Here is a 20,352-nt window from a genome sequence, read left to right as displayed (position 1 = left end):
CCAGATTTGCTGTGTAAACTATCTAAACTTTAGATAAGATATATAGACAAGTTACTTGTACTAGTTTTAATCCAGCATGTGTACGTAGCTTTAAAGGACATCTGAAGTGAGAAGAATTTGGAGGCTGACATTTATTTTCTTTTAAACAATACCAGTTGCCTGGCAGCCCTGCTGATCTATTTGGCTGCAGCAGTGACTAAATAATACCAGAAACAAGCATGCAGCTAATCTTGTCAGATCTGACAATAATGTCAGAAACACCTGATCTGCTGCATGCTTGTTCAGGGTCTATAGCTAAAAGGGAGAGGATCAGCAGGACAGCCAGGCAACTGGTATTGCTTAAAGAACACATCAGAGCAGAAATAAAAAAAAAGCAAGTTCTACTTACCCGGGGGGCTTGCTTTAGCCCCTGGCAGCTGATATGCCCCTCGCCACAGCTCCGGTGTCCCAGGGTCCCTTGCCAGGTCGGCATCCTCGGCGCCTGTGTGAGCATGCAGCCGCGTGCAATCGTGCTTACATGGCCTGGAGCTTTCTGCACAGGCGCAGAAGTAGATCTTGTTTTTTTTCCCCCTCTGACCTTTCCTTTAAAGATAAATACGCCAGCCTCCATATCCCTCTCACTTCAGTTGTCCTTTAAGGTGTCCATATATGATTTGATTTTCCACTAAGCAATTATTTGAGTGGTTGATCAAACCGGAAAATCTAGTGCAATTTACACACAAATAGTATTGTTCACATAGTTGGAGATGCCTCATGCTACAGGCTTACTGGCCTCAACAGCTACAATAAACTTTTACAGTGCTGCCATCTGTACATTTCAATCCACTTGTTTGTATTGTTACCTGCTGGAGGACATACAGAATTCAATAGACTAGATACAGAAGCAAATTATATTCCTAGTGAGGAGGAGAGAACAAAACTCTGGATTAGGAATAAAGGGATTCCAAATCTGCATGGATGTAGGCTATGAATAAACATACAATGTGTTTGTTATAGCCATCGTAAATTCAAAAACAAAACACAGATACTGTATTTTTCGGACTATAAGACGCTCCTGACCATGAGACGCACCTAGGTTTAGAGGAGAAAAGCCAGGGGGAAATAATATATACTAAACCTGATGCATCCATGGTGAAGGGGCATCTTGTGGCTTATACCCCTTTGTACCTCATGCCCTTTGTATCTCGTGTCCCCCTTGTGTCCTCCTCTCTGCCCCTTTGTGTCCTCCTCTATGCCCCTTTGTGTCCCCCTGTGTCCTCCTCTGCATGGGCAAAGTAATGGGCATTGGCAGGTGTTCACAAGTCAGGAACACCCTGCATTTGGACTATAAGACGCAGTGACTTTATTTCCTCCACTTTTGGGGGAGAAAAAGAGAATCTTATAGTCCAAAAAATACTGTGTACTTACCTAAGGCAAGGGAAGGCTCAAGGTCCTATAGAGCCTTCTCACTCTTATTATGGGCCCTCCGTTCCATCGCTGTCACCTGATTCCAATCTGCCGCTGCGGGAGGCTTTGGAAGCCCGAGTACTCCTGAAGATGGGTGGCTATATTCTGTGCATGCGTGAGTGCGCAAGAGAGAAGGCGATCGTGCAGGCACAGTACGGAGCTGTCCATCCTCAGTAATCACAGGTTACTGAATTCCAGTTTGCCTACATGGAAAACAATACTATTATGGTACATACTAGTGCTATTTCTGTGGCACACTGTAATGCCTGGGGTTGATGCAGGACAGCATACAAAAGTCAGTAGTTAATTCTGCCCTGTAGCCCATGGCACTGTGTTTCCATATGTCATCTAGAAACATGAATGGTGAGTCTACTAGGCCAGATTCCTTTTTGTACGACTAGTACAACTTGGGGTAAGTCTAGGCATAACACAACTCGTATTATGAATGGTTTTGTTAATAAAGTTGTTGTAACAAAAATGCATGAAATTATTTTATGAGCCTGTTCCTCGTGGCTTTCCCATGTAAAATGTGATTCTACTGAACAGGTAGAGTGATCCTACAGAGACTAGCGATATTACCGGTTCTTCATATGGTCTCCTGGCTGTATGTGGAAGGGAGGGGATGGTTGTGTTGGCAGGTATCATGTTTCATCCAGTTTCTGCACAGGACTCCCTGCAGATGTGATTGTGTCTGCCGCCAGTGATGATGCCCTGGGGACCTGGATCAGCAACAAGACATTTTGCATTTCAGCCAAGTACAGATACTATGCCTTCTTACAATAGGTAAATGCATGCAATCAAGTCTCCTTATCCAAAGTGCAAAACCCATAATGCACTACACCATCAATGATGAGGTCTTTAACACCCTTGGCGTTCTGATTCTTTCCGGATTTTAGGGTCTAATAGCGGTGCAATTTTTTTGCACCCTTTCGGACCCTAAAACCTGGAAAAAAATCATGCTGCTAGGGAGATCTGCAGCAGTTTTACAATCACTCGCCTCCCTGGCTCTAGCGCTGCAGTTATGCCTCCATCCTCCGGGTGGCGCTGCAACTCTAAAGTGAAATTGCCGGCTGTCATTATGACGACAGCCCGCGATCTCACCAGGAGGAAGTAGAGCCCCGGAGGAGAGGAAGAAGAGTGGCGGCCCGGATCCCCCGCACATACTCTGCACACAGCCTCCAGCAGCTACCCCGAGCAGAGGTCGGGATTACCGCTCTTAGCTGCAGTTTTCCAACCCGACCCTAGCTCGGGATTACCGCCAAGGAGGTTAAATTATGAATTATGAGTGCTGCAGAAAAGACAAGATTCCATTGTAGGCTTCACATAACACCAATAGTAAGTGGACTCTATACTCGCACTAAACTGACACTTTGCATTCCTGGGGTTTTCCAAACAATTTTGACATTTCAGCTGTGTCACTATTGATACAGAAAACACTTTTTCATTATTCATGTCAGCTAGGGATGAGTACTGAATGCGAAAGTGTACGCCAATGGAATGCAACAGAATGCAGGTGGAAGCCAGGTGCGTTAACCCCGCATTTCCTGCTCTCACATTCTCGCTCATTCCTAATGCCAACCAAATGATACTATATACGGTATACTGTATATATATATATATATATATATATATATATATATATATATATATATATATATATATATATATATATTTTATGTATTTTTTCAGGACAATGGATTCCGGCACTCGATACAAAGACACATTATTTGAACACGGCAAGAAATGACAACAGAAACCACTTGAGGACCACAGGCTTACACCCACCTAGTGGCCAGGCTGTTTTTTACAATTTAAGGCTCTGCAGCTGTAAGAGCTCGCTGCTGAGCCATACAACACAGCACACATATGAACCCCCCCCCCCCCCCTCTTTTCTGCACATTAACAGAGATTTCTGTTGGTAGGCTCAGATCGCTGCTGTAATGTTTGTTTTTTGTTTTTGCTTATTTATTTGTCCTTTTATTTTTAATATATTTGTCCATTTTTTTAATTTTCTTTTTTGTCCCTCCCTCCCTACCCCTGCCAGCCAATGACAGCGATCGGCTGTCATAGGGATCAGCCTATGAGAGCTGATCCGTCTTGTGCCTCCCCAGGGGACAGCTGATGGCACGGCAGTCCCCAGTACAGCGCTGATCGGTACAGTGTAAATAGATGCCGTCGTCTAACAGCCTCCTAGCTGCTGGGAGACTGGTGACGGAGTGGATGCACGCACAACAGCGCGATCTCCAGCAAAACCCCGCCCCAGGACGTCACGCCAAACCATGTTACACGGTCCTCGGGCTTCCACCCTCCCAACGCCGATCGGCATTAGGCGTTCGGGAGGGGGTGAGGCCACCTGTGTCGACAGCTGTTTCACGTGTTAACCACGCCGCCTCAGGACACCCAGTCTATTTTTTATTTAACCTTTTCAAAGCACTGTTTTCTTGGCATTTTAAAGGAAAAAGTGGGTAAATGCAGAACCTACACTTTTTCTTAGCTTTCACCCTTCCTAATGATTCACATGGCAAATGCCACTGCGATAAAATATATTCTTTTTTCAGTTAAAATGATGCCACATATTCCCGGTTTTATTACTCAGAAAACAAGAAGCTTTGAATCAGGATGATACCATTTATTGGCTAACTAATCGCTAGGTACACACTATGAGATTTTCGGACAGATTTACTGTCAGATCGATTACTTCCAACATGTCTGATTTCCAATCGATTACCAAGCATTTCCCGATCACTTTCCAGTAGGAGCGAACAGTGAGAAATCGATCGGAAAATGTTTGGCCGGAAAATGGATCAGAAAATGCTCAAAAATTGATCGGAAATCAGACCGGACATGTTGGAAATAATCAATCCGACAGTAAATCTGACAGAAAAATCTCCATAGTGTGTACCTAGCATTAGAGATAAATAAACAGTAAGCTTTCGGCTAATAATAAGCCTTCGTCAGACTTGGTTCCTGCATGTATTGACAACATTTAAAAAACACAGCTTATATATACTGACATACAGAGGAAAAACATTATTTAGAAGACATAAATAAATGTAATTAGATTTAATTGCCACTTCAGGAGGCTTTCACAGGCATCTGGGCTAAATAGATCAACAGTATCTCAAAACATAACATAAAACTAACTCTGGTGATGAGGAGGCATCGTAAATCCCGAGTTCAAACGTGACTGGGCTGACTACATGCACCATTAGTTATAAGCTAAAGAGAACTGTGGCATTTAAAACAATCTTCCCAGCACAACATAATATAAAAAAGTGACAGTAAACATCTTACCAGCATATGAAACCCTACTACTACTATTACTCAGAGAGCATAAAGCAGAGCATCAACCCCCATGTGCTCACTTGCTTTTAAGGTTTTTACTTTTAATTTCCCACCTGGACTACTGCAACGCCCTGCTGTCTGGTCTCCCTATCACCCGAATTGCCCCACTGCAGTCCATCATGAATGCGGCAGCCAGAATTATCCACTGCTCCCATCACATCACCATGGCAGCTCCCCTCTGTGAATCCCTCCACTGGCTTCCTATCCAGTCCAGAATCAGAATCAAGATACTGTGTCTGACCTACAAATCTGTCCACAAAACCTGCCCAACCTACATTTCCGATCTTACTCAGAGGTACACACCTAGCTGCTCACTCCGCTCTTCCAATGAACCTCACCTGACCGCCCCCAGCATCACCCAGTCCCATGCACGCTTCCAGGACTTCTCAAGAGATGCCCCAACACTATGGAACTGCCTACCTCCCCCCATTTGGGTTGCCCCCTCCTTCAACATCTTCAAGAAGGCCCTCAAAACTCATCTTTTCACGCTAGCCTCCCCCCTTCCCCCTCACTGGTGCTCTAAACCCATAGCTGAACTCTGGTCCCCTACCTTTCATGTCCCTACCTCTCCCTCTGGATTGTAAGTCTTGTTCAAGCACCTCCATTACCGTACACTCATCCTATGGATCTGAGTGAACACTTCAGTGAACTCGACTTGCCTAATCTCCATGCTCCCATTCAAGCATTATCTTATACTCATACCGTGCTGCGTGATCTGGTTTGCATGTATTCCTGTATTGTCTTATCGCTGTATGTCACTCCTAAATATTGTCTGTAACTGATGTCCAGCACGGCCTAATATGTTGACGCTTTATAAATACAATTAATAGATAAGCATGCCATTTCCTAATAAAGCTCAATTCTTCCTTTACAGATCCCTAAATGGACTGATAGTTTGAACAGAGGAGCCAATAAGGGATAAAATCTGTTAAAAGCAATTTAAGAGAGGAGGTAGTCGTGGACTCACCTCCGCAAAGTAAACACAGATTACCGGTATGTTGATTAGTCAACAATTTTATTCAATTATTGCACAATTATTCCACAGTGCAGCGCGTTTTGCAGGTTCAGTTCTGCTTCCTCAGGCAATATTTGGAGCAAAAACAGGTCTAAATGATAACCAAGCGCCTCTGAGGGCAGACTGAGGGTGGGGAACTCAGACTTTACTACCTCCAATGGGCACAGCTTGGGTTTACTGATTGATGTGGAATTTAACTTCAGGAATCAAATTTCAGCTGTTGTGAAACATTCCTTTTTTTCACCTATAAGGAATGTTGCAAAATGAAGCACCTCATTCCTTTAGATTATCTTCCAACCCTAGTGCACACTTTCATCACATCATGGCTGGACTTCTGAAATACTCTCTATGCAGGCCTTCCAAATAAAGACCTGCACCGCCAGCAGTTAGTACAGAATGCTTTCACAAGGCTAACGAGCCAACCCCACCATTGCCACAACACCAATCCTTTGTCACTACACTGGCTACCCATACAATGGAGAATCCTTTTAAAAATTGGCATGCTAACATTCAAACCCCACATGACCTAGGTCCCAGATACCTAAAGGATTTGTTGCAACTATGTCACACCTCAGTTCAAAAGGATCAAATAACTTTATCACCCCTAGAGTGCAACGACAAACCTTTGGAACCAGAGCTTTCTGTCATGCTGTCCCTACCTTTTGGAATGCCTTGTCACACCCAATCAAGACAGCTCCAACCCTGGAAGCATTTAAAGGATAAACGAAGGGAGAGGAATATAGAGGTTGCCATATTTATTTCCTTTTAAAGGATACCACAACTGAAATGTGACATAATGAGATAGACATGTGTATGTACAGTGCCTAGCACACAAATAACTAGGCTGTGTTCCTTTTTTTCTTTCTCTGCCTGAAAGAGTTAAATATCAGGTATGTAAGTGGCTGACTCAGTCCTGACTCAGACAGGAAGTGACTACAGTGTGACCCTCACTGAAAAGAAATTCCAACTATAAAACACTTTCCTAGCAGAAAATGGCTTCTGAGAGCAAGAAAGAGGTAAAAAAGGGGAATTTCTTATCAGTGAGGGTCACACTGTAGTCACTTCCTGTCTGAGTCAGGACTGAGTCAGCCACTTACATACCTGATATTTAACTCTTTCAGGCAGAGAAAGAAAAAAAGGAACGCAGCATAGTTACTTGTGTGCTAGGCACTGTACATACACATGTCTATCTCATTATGTCACATTTCAGTTGGGGTATCCTTTAAGCAATACCAGTTGCCTGGCTGCCCTGCTGATCCTTTGCCTCTCAATCTTTTAGCTATAGACCCTGAAAAAGCATGCAGCAGATCAGGTTTTTCTGACAAGATTAGATTAATTTATGTTTCTGGTGTTATCCAGACACTACTGCAGTCAAATAGATCAGCAGGGCTGCCAGGAAACTGGTATCCTCGCTGGTGACTGCTAATATCCAGCTGACAACCCTCAATCCTGATGGCTGATGTCAGTTAGTAGTCCTGTTGGCCATCAGGTGACAATGGAAGGTGTACAGTTATAGGAACCCACTCCTGTTGCCATATTCCTAACACAGGAAGTCTGGCGATATTGATACTTTCAACGACTTCTGCAGAAAAATGCAAGACAACAGATACATAAAGGTACAATGCCATAATTTACCTTCATTCAATTGTGGGAAGGAAGATTTTTGTTTACATTGTTTTGTTTTGTCATTTAATTCGATGGTAGTCAGTAGACATGCATGTCCCTGAATTAGCAATGTTTGTGGTGTTTGGATTCTGCAGCTGGCTATGGCAGGCCTGGCTTCCATTCTAGGGGTGATCTGGCAGCCCCTGCTACTTTCTGGCATTCTTATCTGCAATGCAAGTCCTGCTGTTAAAGAGGAACTCCAACCAAGAATATAACTTTATCCCAATCAGTAGCTGATAACCCCTTTTACATGAGAAATATATTGCTTTTCACGAACAGACCATCAGGGGGCGCTGTTTGACTGATATTGTGGTGAAACCCCTCCCACAAGAAGCTCTGAGGACCGCGGAGCTCTGGGCAAACTGCCACAATGTAACAATGTTCACAGACAGGAATTAGCCGTTTACAGCTGTCTCTAACAGCCAAAACAGCTAGGAGCAGCTACATAACCTGCCCACAGTAACAATGTCACCATGTAATACATGTCAGAATGTAAATCGGGGAGAGGAAAGATTTTACAATGAGCAAATACTGACTAAATCATTTATACATAATTATTGTAGAAAATGAAGCACTTTTTTATTACATTATTTTCACTGGAGTTCCTCTTTAAAGAGTAACTGTCAGGCTGCAGAAGCTAATTTAAACCTCTATTCTCCTGTGTTAAACAGTTTAGAAGGAAGCTCAAAAGCCATTAGTGAAGATAAAAATCTCAGTTACCTTTGATGTGTGCTTATCAGCAAGTCTGTTATAGACCCATAAAGACGCAAGCCGCATACTAAACTGCAAAGCATTCTGGGGCCCTCCCCTCGGCTGCTAATAAGACGTTACAGAAGCTTGTAATCAGTCCAGTGTGTAGCACTGATAAATCTCGGGGCAGAGTACTCTGCAATAGTCAGCTATTGTTCCTAGCCACATGGCTCATTAATATTCACTGCACACTGTGTTGTTCAAGTAGGAGCTTATCTGTGATCAGGAAGCAGGCAGGACATGACGACACATTTGACAGAAAAACATGGAGCCTGCCATGAGCTGTCAGGAGCATCTATCTCTGCATATACTATATACAAATTCTGTGAAATCCAAACGTGGACAGTGAAATGCATATGTAATGTAAGTACAGCCAATATTTAGCTACTGATATATGTGTTTATTTTCTCTGAGACCTTATACCTAACAGCTCCTCTTTAAGGGCGCCTCGTGGTAAGACCATGGGTCACACACAGGAGGTTAGTAAGTGCCACCATGGATTATGCACGCGACAAATACCTGTGCTTTTAAACACGGTTTTATAAATCATGCTCTAATTCAGTTAATACAATTAGAAATGTATGGTTTCAATGTTACCTTTCAACCAGGTCTGCTCTTTAAAGGATCTCATTCCCACCAGTAATAAGAAGATGGAAAAGACAAGGGTGGATTACCTGGAAAATAATAAAAATATTAAACAGGAAAAGGCTATGAACCCACAAAATATCCTCATCTCCATTTCTGGAACAGTAAGTAGTTGAACCCAAATCCACTCATCACTTTTACACTCTTCTTATTATTATTAATTTGTAAATATTCCATGATGCTGTACAAAGTAACAAAAACACACATGGGGTACATAATAATATAGAGAGTGGTATACACCAAATATGGATACTGGTACAAAATATAGAATTGGTAATAAGTGACAAATGTAACATGATGAATAAAATGTATAAGATGTCGGCTCTATATACATAGTAAATAATAATAACAACAACAACAGATTGCAAGATACAAAATGAATTATAATTTCCAAGACAGAAAAGGGTGAGAGAGCCATATCCTTGGGAGCTTACAATCTAAGGCAGTGGGGTGCGAGGGGGGCAAGAGGTGGGGTAGTATACAGTATTCAGTGTGTTTTTTTCTAGCAAGGCGTACCACTTGATCAGAGGTCGAAGGCGGAATGGCCGAAGTTAGAGCATATGCTTGTTTGAAAAAGTGAATTTTGAGGGCACGTTTAAAGAGAACCCGAGGTGGGTTTGAAGAATATTATCTGCATACAGAGGCTGGATCTGCCTATACAGCCCAGCCTCTGTTGCTATCTCAAACCCCCCTAAGGTCCCCCTGCACTCTGCAATCCCTCATAAATCACAGCCACGCTGCTGACAAACAGCTTGTCAGAGCTGGCTGTGTTTATCTCTATAGTGTCAGTCTGCTGCTCTCCCCGCCTCCTGCAGAACTCCAGTCCCTGCCTGCATCCCTTCCCTCCCTGCTGATTGGTGGGAAGGGACGGGGGCAGGGACCGGAGCTATGCAGGAGGCGGGGGAGCAGCTGAGACTGACTCTACAGATGTAAACACAGCCTCACAGCACGGCTGTGATTTATGAGGGATTGCAGAGTGCAGGGGGACCTTAGTGGGGTTTGGGATAGCAACAGAGGCTGGGCTGTATAGGCAGATCCAGACTCTGTATGCAGATAACATTCTTTAAACACACCTCGGGTTCTCTTTAAAGAAGAGGAGGGGTGAAGCTTGTGAGAAGTCTTGATTATTGTAAACTCCCCAAATTCATACATAACTAATAAAGAGACCGGACAATACATACAGCATAATCACAGATAGTACCACTCAGGTAACAAAACTTCACCTGGAAAAGCCAAACCCATCAATGTTGGTACATCTGCGGGCAGCTCCCCCTCATTTGCATACAATGCCAGGGACAGGTTGGTGGTATACTGGTAAAGCTCGCTTCCCACTGTTCGGCCAGTGTAGTGTCAGCTCTGATGGTCTGGCTGGAGACCAGGGCAGATGCGTTACCCCCATAGGCTATATGGGGAACGCATCTGCCTGTCCAGGATTATTGAGGACTGCACAGAAGTGTTTATAAATTGGAGCCTTTCACTGTTTTGTGACGAGAAGAGAACAGACAAAAAAATGTCCATTCTCAGCTCGTGTGAACAAAGCCTAACACAGATGGAGCAAGGCAGCGCTGACTGACAGGGAAAGTTGTCATGAAAACAATCACAGTTTTCAGAGACAGGTAAAATGAATAAGTGAGATGAATTAGTCACCATTCACATCTGAAGTTTTGATTAACAGAAGAGATGACTGATGGGCAAGATGATTGACAAGTGAGATGAATGAAGGTTGAGATAATGATTGACAAGTGAGATGAATGGAGGTTGAGATGATGATTGACAAGTGAGATGAATTAAGGTTGAGATAATGATTGAGAGGTGAGAAGAATGAAGGTTGAGATAATGATTGAGAGGTGAGATGAATGAAGGATGAGATAATGATTGACAAGTGAGATGAATGAAGGTTGGGATGATGATTGACAAGTGAGATGAATGAAGGTTGGGATAATGATTGACAAGTGAGATGAATGAAGGTTGGGATAATGATTGACAAGTGAGATGAATGAAGGTTGGGATAATGATTGAGAAGTGATGAATGAAGGTTGAGATAATGATTGACAAGTGAGATGAATGAAGGTTGGGATAATGATTGAGAAGTGAGATGAATGAAGGTTGAGATAATGATTAAGAGGTGAGATGAATGAAGGTTGGGATAATGATTGACAAGTGAGATGAATGAAGGTTGTGATAATGATTGAGAAGTGAGATGAATGAAGGTTGAGATAATGATTGAGAAGTGAGATGAATGAAGGTTGAGATAATGATTGACAAGTGAGATGAATGAAGGTTGGGATAATGATTGAGAAGTGAGATGAATGAAGGTTGGGATAATGATTGAGAAGTGAGATGAATGAAGGTTGAGATAATGATTGACAAGTGAGATGAATGAAGGTTGGGATAATGATTGAGAGGTGAGATGAATGAAGGTTGGGATAATGATTGAGAGGTGAGATGAATGAAGGTTGGGATAATGATTGAGAGGTGAGATGAATGAAGGTTGGGGTAATGATTGACAAGTGAGATGAATGAAGGTTGGGATAATGATTGAGAAGTGAGATGAATGAAGGTTGGGATAATGATTGAGAAGTGAGATGAATGAAGGTTGGGATAATGATTGAGAAGTGAGATGAATGAAGGTTGAGATAATGATTGACAAGTGAGATGAATGAAAGTTGTGATAATGATTGACAAGTGAGATAAATGAAGGTTGGGATAATGATTAAGAGGTGAGATGAATGAAGGTTGAGATAATGATTGAGAGGTGAGATGAATGAAGGTTGGGATAATGATTGAGAAGTGAGATGAATGAAGGTTGGGATAATGATTGAGAGGTGAGATGAATGAAGGTTGGGATAATGATTGAGAGGTGAGAAGAATTAAGGTTGGGATAATGATTGACAAGTGAAATGAATGGAGGTTGAGATGATTGAGAGGTGAGATGAATGAAGGTTGGGATAATGATTGAGAGGTGAGATGAATGAAGGTTGGGATAATGATTGAGAGGTGTGATGAATGAAGGTTGGGATAATGATTGAGAAGGTGAGATGAATGGAGGTAGAGATGATTGAGAGGTGAGATGAATGAAGGTTGGGATAATGATTGAGAGGTGAGAAGAATGAAGGTTGAGATAATGATTGAGAGGTGAGATGAATGAAGGTTGGGATAATGATTGAGAGGTGAGATGAATGAAGGTTGGGATAATGATTGAGAGGTGTGATGAATGAAGGTTGGGATAATGATTGAGAAGGTGAGATGAATGGAGGTTGGGATAATGATTGACAAGTGAGATGAAAGAAGGTTGAGATAATGATTGAGAAGTGAGATGAATGAAGGTTGAGATAATGATTGAGAGGTGAGATGAATGAAGGTTGAGATAATGATTGAGAGGTGAGATGAATGAAGGTTGAGATAATGATTGACAAGTGAGATGAATGAAGGTTGAGATAATGATTGAGAAGTGAGATGAATGGAGGTTGAGATAATGATTGACAAGTGAGATGAATGAAGGTTGGGATAATAATTGAGAAGTGATATGAATGAAGGTTGGGATAATGATTGAGAGGTGAGATGAATGAAGGTTGGGATAATGATTGAGAGGTGAGATGAATGAAGGTTGAGATAATGATTGACAAGTGAGATGAATGAAGGTTGAGATAATGATTGACAAGTGAGATGAATGAAGGTTGTGATAATGATTGAGAAGTAAGATGAAAGAAGGTTGAGATAATGATTGAGAGGTGAGATGAATGAAGGTTGGGATAATGATTGAGAAGTGAGATGAATGAAGGTTGAGATAATGATTGAGAGGTGAGATGAATGAAGGTTGGGATAATGATTGACAAGTGAGATGAATGGAGGTTGAGATAATGATTGACAAGTGAGATGAATGAAGGTTGAGATAATGATTGACAAGTGAGATGAATGAAGGTTGTGATAATGATTGAGAAGTAAGATGAAAGAAGGTTGAGATAATGATTGAGAGGTGAGATGAATGAAGGTTGGGATAATAATTGAGAAGTGATATGAATGAAGGTTGGGATAATGATTGAGAGGTGAGATGAATGAAGGTTGGGATAATGATTGAGAGGTGAGATGAATGAAGGTTGAGATAATGATTGACAAGTGAGATGAATGAAGGTTGAGATAATGATTGACAAGTGAGATGAATGAAGGTTGTGATAATGATTGAGAAGTAAGATGAAAGAAGGTTGAGATAATGATTGAGAGGTGAGATGAATGAAGGTTGGGATAATGATTGAGAAGTGAGATGAATGAAGGTTGAGATAATGATTGAGAGGTGAGATGAATGAAGGTTGGGATAATGATTGACAAGTGAGATGAATGGAGGTTGAGATAATGATTGACAAGTGAGATGAATGAAGGTTGAGATAATGATTGACAAGTGAGATGAATGAAGGTTGTGATAATGATTGAGAAGTGAGATGAATGAAGGTTGGGATAATGATTGAGAGGTGAGATGAATGAAGGTTGGGATAATGATTGACAAGTGAAATGAATGGAGGTTGAGATGATTGAGAGGTGAGATGAATGAAGGTTGGGATAATGATTGAGAGGTGAGAAGAATGAAGGTTGAGATAATGATTGAGAGGTGAGATGAATGAAGGTTGGGATAATGATTGAGAGGTGAGATGAATGAAGGTTGGGATAATGATTGAGAGGTGTGATGAATGAAGGTTGGGATAATGATTGAGAAGGTGAGATGAATGGAGGTTGAGATGATTGAGAGGTGAGATGAATGAAGGTTGAGATAATGATTGAGAAGTGAGATGAAAGAAGGTTGAGATAATGATTGACAAGTGAGATGAATGAAGGTTGGGATAATGATTGACAAGTGAGATGAATGAAGGTTGTGATAATGATTGAGAAGTGATATGAATGAAGGTTGGGATAATGATTGAGAGGTGAGATGAATGAAGGTTGGGATAATGATTGAGAAGTGAGATGAATGAAGGTTGAGATAATGATTGAGAGGTGAGATGAATGGAGGTAGAGATGATTGAGAGGTGAGATGAATGAAGGTTGGGATAATGATTGAGAGGTGAGAAGAATGAAGGTTGAGATAATGATTGAGAGGTGAGATGAATGAAGGTTGGGATAATGATTGAGAGGTGAGATGAATGAAGGTTGAGATAATGATTGACAAGTGAGATGAATGAAGGTTGAGATAATGATTGAGAGGTGAGATGAATGGAGGTTGGGATAATGATTGACAAGTGAGATGAATGAAGGTTGGGATAATGATTGAGAAGTGATATGAATGAAGGTTGGGATAATGATTGAGAAGTGAGATGAATGGAGGTTGAGATAATGATTGACAAGTGAGATGAATGAAGGTTGTGATAATGATTGACAAGTGAGATGAATGAAGGTTGAGATAATGATTGAGAAGTGAGATGAATGGAGGTTGAGATAATGATTGACAAGTGAGATGAATGGAGGTTGAGATAATGATTGACAAGTGAGATGAATGAAGGTTGAGATGATGATTGAGAGGTGAGATGAATGAAGGTTGAGATAATGATTGAGAGGTGAGATAAATGAAGGTTGGGATAATGATTGAGAAGTGAGATGAAAGAAGGTTGAGATAATGATTGAGAGGTGAGATGAATGAAGGTTGGGATAATGATTGACAAGTGAGATGAATGAAGGTTGAGATAATGATTGACAAGTGAGATGAATGAAGGTTGAGATAATGATTGACAGGTGAGATGAAAGAAGGTTGAGATAATGATTGACAATTGAGATTAAAGGGGCCCATACACTTAGCCGATTTTCTGGCCGACCGATCGATCCCGATTGATCGTTTGCAAATCGGTTGGCCAATCGACCGATCGACGGCCGATTTCGATGGATTTCCATCGAACTGGCAGGGTGGAATGAATGGAGTGGATGAATGGAGGTAGAGATGATTGAGAGGTGAGATGAATGAAGGTTGGGATAATGATTGAGAGGTGAGAAGAATGAAGGTTGAGATAATGATTGAGAGGTGAGATGAATGAAGGTTGGGATAATGATTGAGAGGTGAGATGAATGAAGGTTGGGATAATGATTGAGAGGTGTGATGAATGAAGGTTGGGATAATGATTGAGAAGGTGAGATGAATGGAGGTTGGGATAATGATTGACAAGTGAGATGAAAGAAGGTTGAGATAATGATTGAGAAGTGAGATGAATGAAGGTTGAGATAATGATTGAGAGGTGAGATGAATGAAGGTTGAGATAATGATTGAGAGGTGAGATGAATGAAGGTTGAGATAATGATTGACAAGTGAGATGAATGAAGGTTGAGATAATGATTGAGAAGTGAGATGAATGGAGGTTGAGATAATGATTGACAAGTGAGATGAATGAAGGTTGGGATAATAATTGAGAAGTGAATGAAGGTTGAGATAATGATTGACAAGTGAGATGAATGAAGGTTGTGATAATGATTGAGAAGTAAGATGAAAGAAGGTTGAGATAATGATTGAGAGGTGAGATGAATGAAGGTTGGGATAATGATTGAGAAGTGAGATGAATGAAGGTTGAGATAATGATTGAGAGGTGAGATGAATGAAGGTTGGGATAATGATTGACAAGTGAGATGAATGGAGGTTGAGATAATGATTGACAAGTGAGATGAATGAAGGTTGAGATAATGATTGACAAGTGAGATGAATGAAGGTTGTGATAATGATTGAGAAGTAAGATGAAAGAAGGTTGAGATAATGATTGAGAGGTGAGATGAATGAAGGTTGGGATAATAATTGAGAAGTGATATGAATGAAGGTTGGGATAATGATTGAGAGGTGAGATGAATGAAGGTTGGGATAATGATTGAGAGGTGAGATGAATGAAGGTTGAGATAATGATTGACAAGTGAGATGAATGAAGGTTGAGATAATGATTGACAAGTGAGATGAATGAAGGTTGTGATAATGATTGAGAAGTAAGATGAAAGAAGGTTGAGATAATGATTGAGAGGTGAGATGAATGAAGGTTGGGATAATGATTGAGAAGTGAGATGAATGAAGGTTGAGATAATGATTGAGAGGTGAGATGAATGAAGGTTGGGATAATGATTGACAAGTGAGATGAATGGAGGTTGAGATAATGATTGACAAGTGAGATGAATGAAGGTTGAGATAATGATTGACAAGTGAGATGAATGAAGGTTGTGATAATGATTGAGAAGTGAGATGAATGAAGGTTGGGATAATGATTGACAAGTGAAATGAATGGAGGTTGAGATGATTGAGAGGTGAGATGAATGAAGGTTGGGATAATGATTGAGAGGTGAGAAGAATGAAGGTTGAGATAATGATTGAGAGGTGAGATGAATGAAGGTTGGGATAATGATTGAGAGGTGAGATGAATGAAGGTTGGGATAATGATTGAGAGGTGTGATGAATGAAGGTTGGGATAATGATTGAGAAGGTGAGATGAATGGAGGTTGAGATGATTGAGAGGTGAGATGAATGAAGGTTGAGATAATGATTGAGAAGTGAGATGAAAGAAGGTTGAGATAATGATTGACAAGTGAGATGAATGAAGGTTGGGATAATGATTGACAAGTGAGATGAATGAAGGTTGTGATAATGATTGAGAAGTGATATGAATGAAGGTTGGGATAATGATTGAGAGGTGAGATGAATGAAGGTTGGGATAATGATTGAGAAGTGAGATGAATGAAGGTTGAGATAATGATTGAGAGGTGAGATGAATGAAGGTTGGGATAATGATTGACAAGTGAGATGAATGGAGGTTGAGATAATGATTGACAAGTGAGATGAATGAAGGTTGTGATAATGATTGAGAAGTGAGATGAATGAAGGTTGGGATAATGATTGAGAGGTGAGATGAATGAAGGTTGAGATAATGATTGACAAGTGAGATGAATGAAGGTTGAGATAATGATTGAGAGGTGAGATGAATGGAGGTTGGGATAATGATTGGCAAGTGAGATGAATGAAGGTTGGGATAATGATTGAGAAGTGATATGAATGAAGGTTGGGATAATGATTGAGAAGTGAGATGAATGGAGGTTGAGATAATGATTGACAAGTGAGATGAATGAAGGTTGTGATAATGATTGAGAAGTGATATGAATGAAGGTTGGGATAATGATTGAGAGGTGAGATGAATGAAGGTTGGGATAATGATTGACAAGTGAGATGAATGGAGGTTGAGATAATGATTGACAAGTGAGATGAATGAAGGTTGAGATGATGATTGAGAGGTGAGATGAATGAAGGTTGAGATAATGATTGAGAGGTGAGATGAATGAAGGTTGGGATAATGATTGAGAAGTGAGATGAAAGAAGGTTGAGATAATGATTGAGAGGTGAGATGAATGAAGGTTGGGATAATGATTGACAAGTGAGATGAATGAAGGTTGAGATAATGATTGACAAGTGAGATGAATGAAGGTTGAGATAATGATTGACAGGTGAGATGAAAGAAGGTTGAGATAATGATTGACAATTGAGATTAAAGGGGCCCATACACTTAGCCGATTTTCTGGCCGACCGATCGATCCCGATTGATCGTTTGCAAATCGGTTGGCCAATCGACCGATCGACGGCCGATTTCGATGGATTTCCATCGAACTGGCAGGGTGGAAAATTTAGGTCGATCTGATGAGATTGCTTATCAGTTTGCATTGGCCTTAATGGAAATCTGATGGCAAAAAAATGCCATCAGATCGAATTTCAATAGATTTCAAACTGAAATCTATTGGAATTCTATCCTGGTAAAAAATGTTCTAAAAACGCATCAGATAGATCATCAGATGTATTTCTTATCTATCTGCTGCCAATCTGACGAGTGTATGGGCACCTTAATGAAGGTTGAGATAATGACCATGTGACAAGTGAAGGGGTATTATGGACAGCAGAGTTTGTTGGACAATGGAAGAATGTGCAATGGTCAGCGGCGTTGGTGCGCAGTGAAGAGTTTTGACATTCAGTAGAAGGTGCTGGTTATTAGTGGAAGGATGTGATAAGAGGAAGCAGAGCTGATTTTAGGCATAGGCAAACTAAGCAGATGCATGGGGTGACAACTGTAGGAGGGGGGCACCACAGAGCTAGTCTTATCACACTGTACTTTATGGAATTGTAAAAGACAACTGCTAGTTCCATTAAGAAAGGTCGCAATGTCATCCCTCCAGGAAGTGATCGAGTTTGCTGAACTTGTGCTGTCCATGGTGCGGGATCTTGCTAGCCATTAGTGCCCTGGGAGGCCAAGTGTGCAGCCAAGTATACAAGCCTTGATATGCGCAAAGCATTATCCCGGAGAATGGCCTGTCATCATTCGGGTGGTGCCTGCTGGATGTCAGCTTAAACGATAGATCCACCTGGTTTGTGAGGCGGCTACAATCCAGATCACTATTTTGTGGAGAGCGCAGTGAGGTCATTTATATATCTTTCTAATTTCATAGTTCTGTTAGTCAGTGGAGGGGTGTGACAGACAGCTGAGAGTACTGGTGAGAAGAAGGGTCTAACACAGGGGTCTCAAACTCGCGGCCCGCGGGCCATTTGCGGCCCTCGATACAATATTTTGTGGCCCTCGCCGGCAAAAGCTTCCTTATAGTTCGCTTCAGTGCTCCCAAGTAATCCGCTGCATCCCCGCCGCTAAACGAGGGCTGCAGAGCCCCCAAATCGCCCGGGGGGCAATCCGCCAGCATTTCCTGGAAGGGGCAGAGCTTTCAGCTTCAGCTCTGCCCTTCCTGACGTCAATCACCGCACGGATCGCCACCTCTCCCCGCCCCTCTCTGTAAAGGAAGAGTGAGAGGGGCGGGCAGAGGCGGCGATGCGCCGTGATTGTGAAATTCCTTATGCGGCCCAGCCTCATCCTGACTTTGCCTCCTGCGGCCCCCAGGTAAATTGAGTTTGAGACCCATGGTCTAACAGTTAATGCTGGAAATCAGTGGGATGATGTCAAAGTCAGTGAAGGATGCTAGCGATCAGTAAAAAAAAGAGTCATAGTCAGAATAAGGCACTGGTGATTACTGGATAGGTGCGATAAGAGTTGTGCTGACCCATAGATTTTGCTGGTAATTAGTGGTAGAACATGGAAACGGTAATCAGTGAGTTAGAGCAGTTAGTGGTCAGTGTGAAAGAAGAGCTAAAAGTCAGAAATCTTTAATGATCAGTGGGGAGGAGATGCTTGTAAAAAAAAGCTGTAAGAAGGTGGAAGTGCCAATGGCCAGAAAGAGGTACGGTGGGTAGATGACAGCAATGTAGGAAAAAATTTGGCGGGCAGTGAGGAGACAAGCCATTGGCGGGCTATCTGTGGTTGTCAAGCAAGGGGGAGAACTGTTGCTCTAAGAGATAAAGTGCTGATGCCTCATCAATTATGGGGGGAACTGGTGGCTAATGAAAAGGTGGAGCTGTTGGTGAGTGGGAGGGTTGGTCAAGGAAACTGAGTTGTTAGTGTCCAGCAATCCCTAAGGCAGGGGTCACACTTGTCTTTCAGTTTCTACACTTTTCAGAAAACTGAAAGACAAATGTGACCTCTACCTTACAACAGCTAATGTAATTTATAGAGAAAACTGACAAATTGCGCAAGATGTCAGTTTTTTTCTGCATGCGAAATCTGCATTAAAGTGTGACCTAGCTCATTGATTAACATAAGTTCTCAGTTGAAGTCAGTTTTTCTGTGCAGAAAACCCGTACGAAAGCCGGTAAGTGTGACCCCTGCCAAAGGCCAGCTTTACACTGCGGATTGGCGCAGTGATTGGCTGGCCGTAGCGGGAACCGCACCGCATAAAACAGACCTTCCGGGATTATTACACAGTAATCCCCGTCATGGCAGCCGGTCAAGCAGAAAGTGATGCTCACTTGCGATCACATGCACAGAAGCGTACTGCTAAAATATGCTCCCGTGCATGCGCAACACTTACAGTGGGCAATTTCAAAAACACGCCACAGACTTACATGGCTTCCGGTCCGCCGCAAAAGCTGCACGGTAATATAGATATGCGCCCGCGTTAGATAGGATACTTCTGGCACAGCGCAGGCAATGTGAACTATGATGTGCTGAAAAAAAGCGGACAGAAGAGCACTTAGTGTGAATGAGCCCAACCCATAGACATTGTCCTAGCGGTAGCCTGTGGTAAAATGTCGCACAGCACCAGTGTGAAGCCCTCAGGTATACTGGAGACCAGTGAGTGGAATCACCAGGTTACCAGCAGTAAGGAGATGAGCCAGTTAGTGGGTGTGGTCAATTCTCAGAAAGGGGAGTGGCTTACAGTCAGTGAGGGGTGGAGCTCGTGGTCATTTAGTGGCAGAAGGCAGTGCCGTGAAAGGGAGACGTTAGTAGTCAGTAATTCAGACGGTGTGCTAAAGAACACAAGCGACAGGTTAAATGCAGAAGAGAAGAACCGTGCAACCAAAATACGATGGACACGATAGCCTGGCTCCGCCCCCCACGCTCCCAGCATGCCCTGCGCCGTCCTCTTCCCGCGGTTGGAGTTTGAAGCGTAGCGCGGGC

General features: G+C 42.1%; 1 long non-coding RNA gene across 1 annotated transcript; it reads right to left on the bottom strand.

Annotated features, from left to right (window-relative positions):
- Positions 1-2,031: 2,031 nt before the first annotated feature.
- Positions 2,032-20,287, bottom strand: LOC137542477 (uncharacterized). The gene is made up of 3 exons (XR_011025442.1): positions 19,797-20,287; positions 8,819-8,895; positions 2,032-2,165 (listed from the first exon to the last, which is right to left on the bottom strand). It is a non-coding gene; the product is annotated as an uncharacterized lncRNA (long non-coding RNA).
- Between the last annotated feature and the right edge of the window lie 65 nt (positions 20,288-20,352).

The sequence above is a fragment of the Hyperolius riggenbachi genome, chromosome 12 (assembly GCF_040937935.1).
Source record: "Hyperolius riggenbachi isolate aHypRig1 chromosome 12, aHypRig1.pri, whole genome shotgun sequence".
NCBI classification, from domain to species: domain Eukaryota; kingdom Metazoa; phylum Chordata; class Amphibia; order Anura; family Hyperoliidae; genus Hyperolius; species Hyperolius riggenbachi.
The sequence above is the reverse complement of the archived record's forward strand: the minus strand, read 5'-3'. Positions and strand labels throughout refer to the sequence as shown.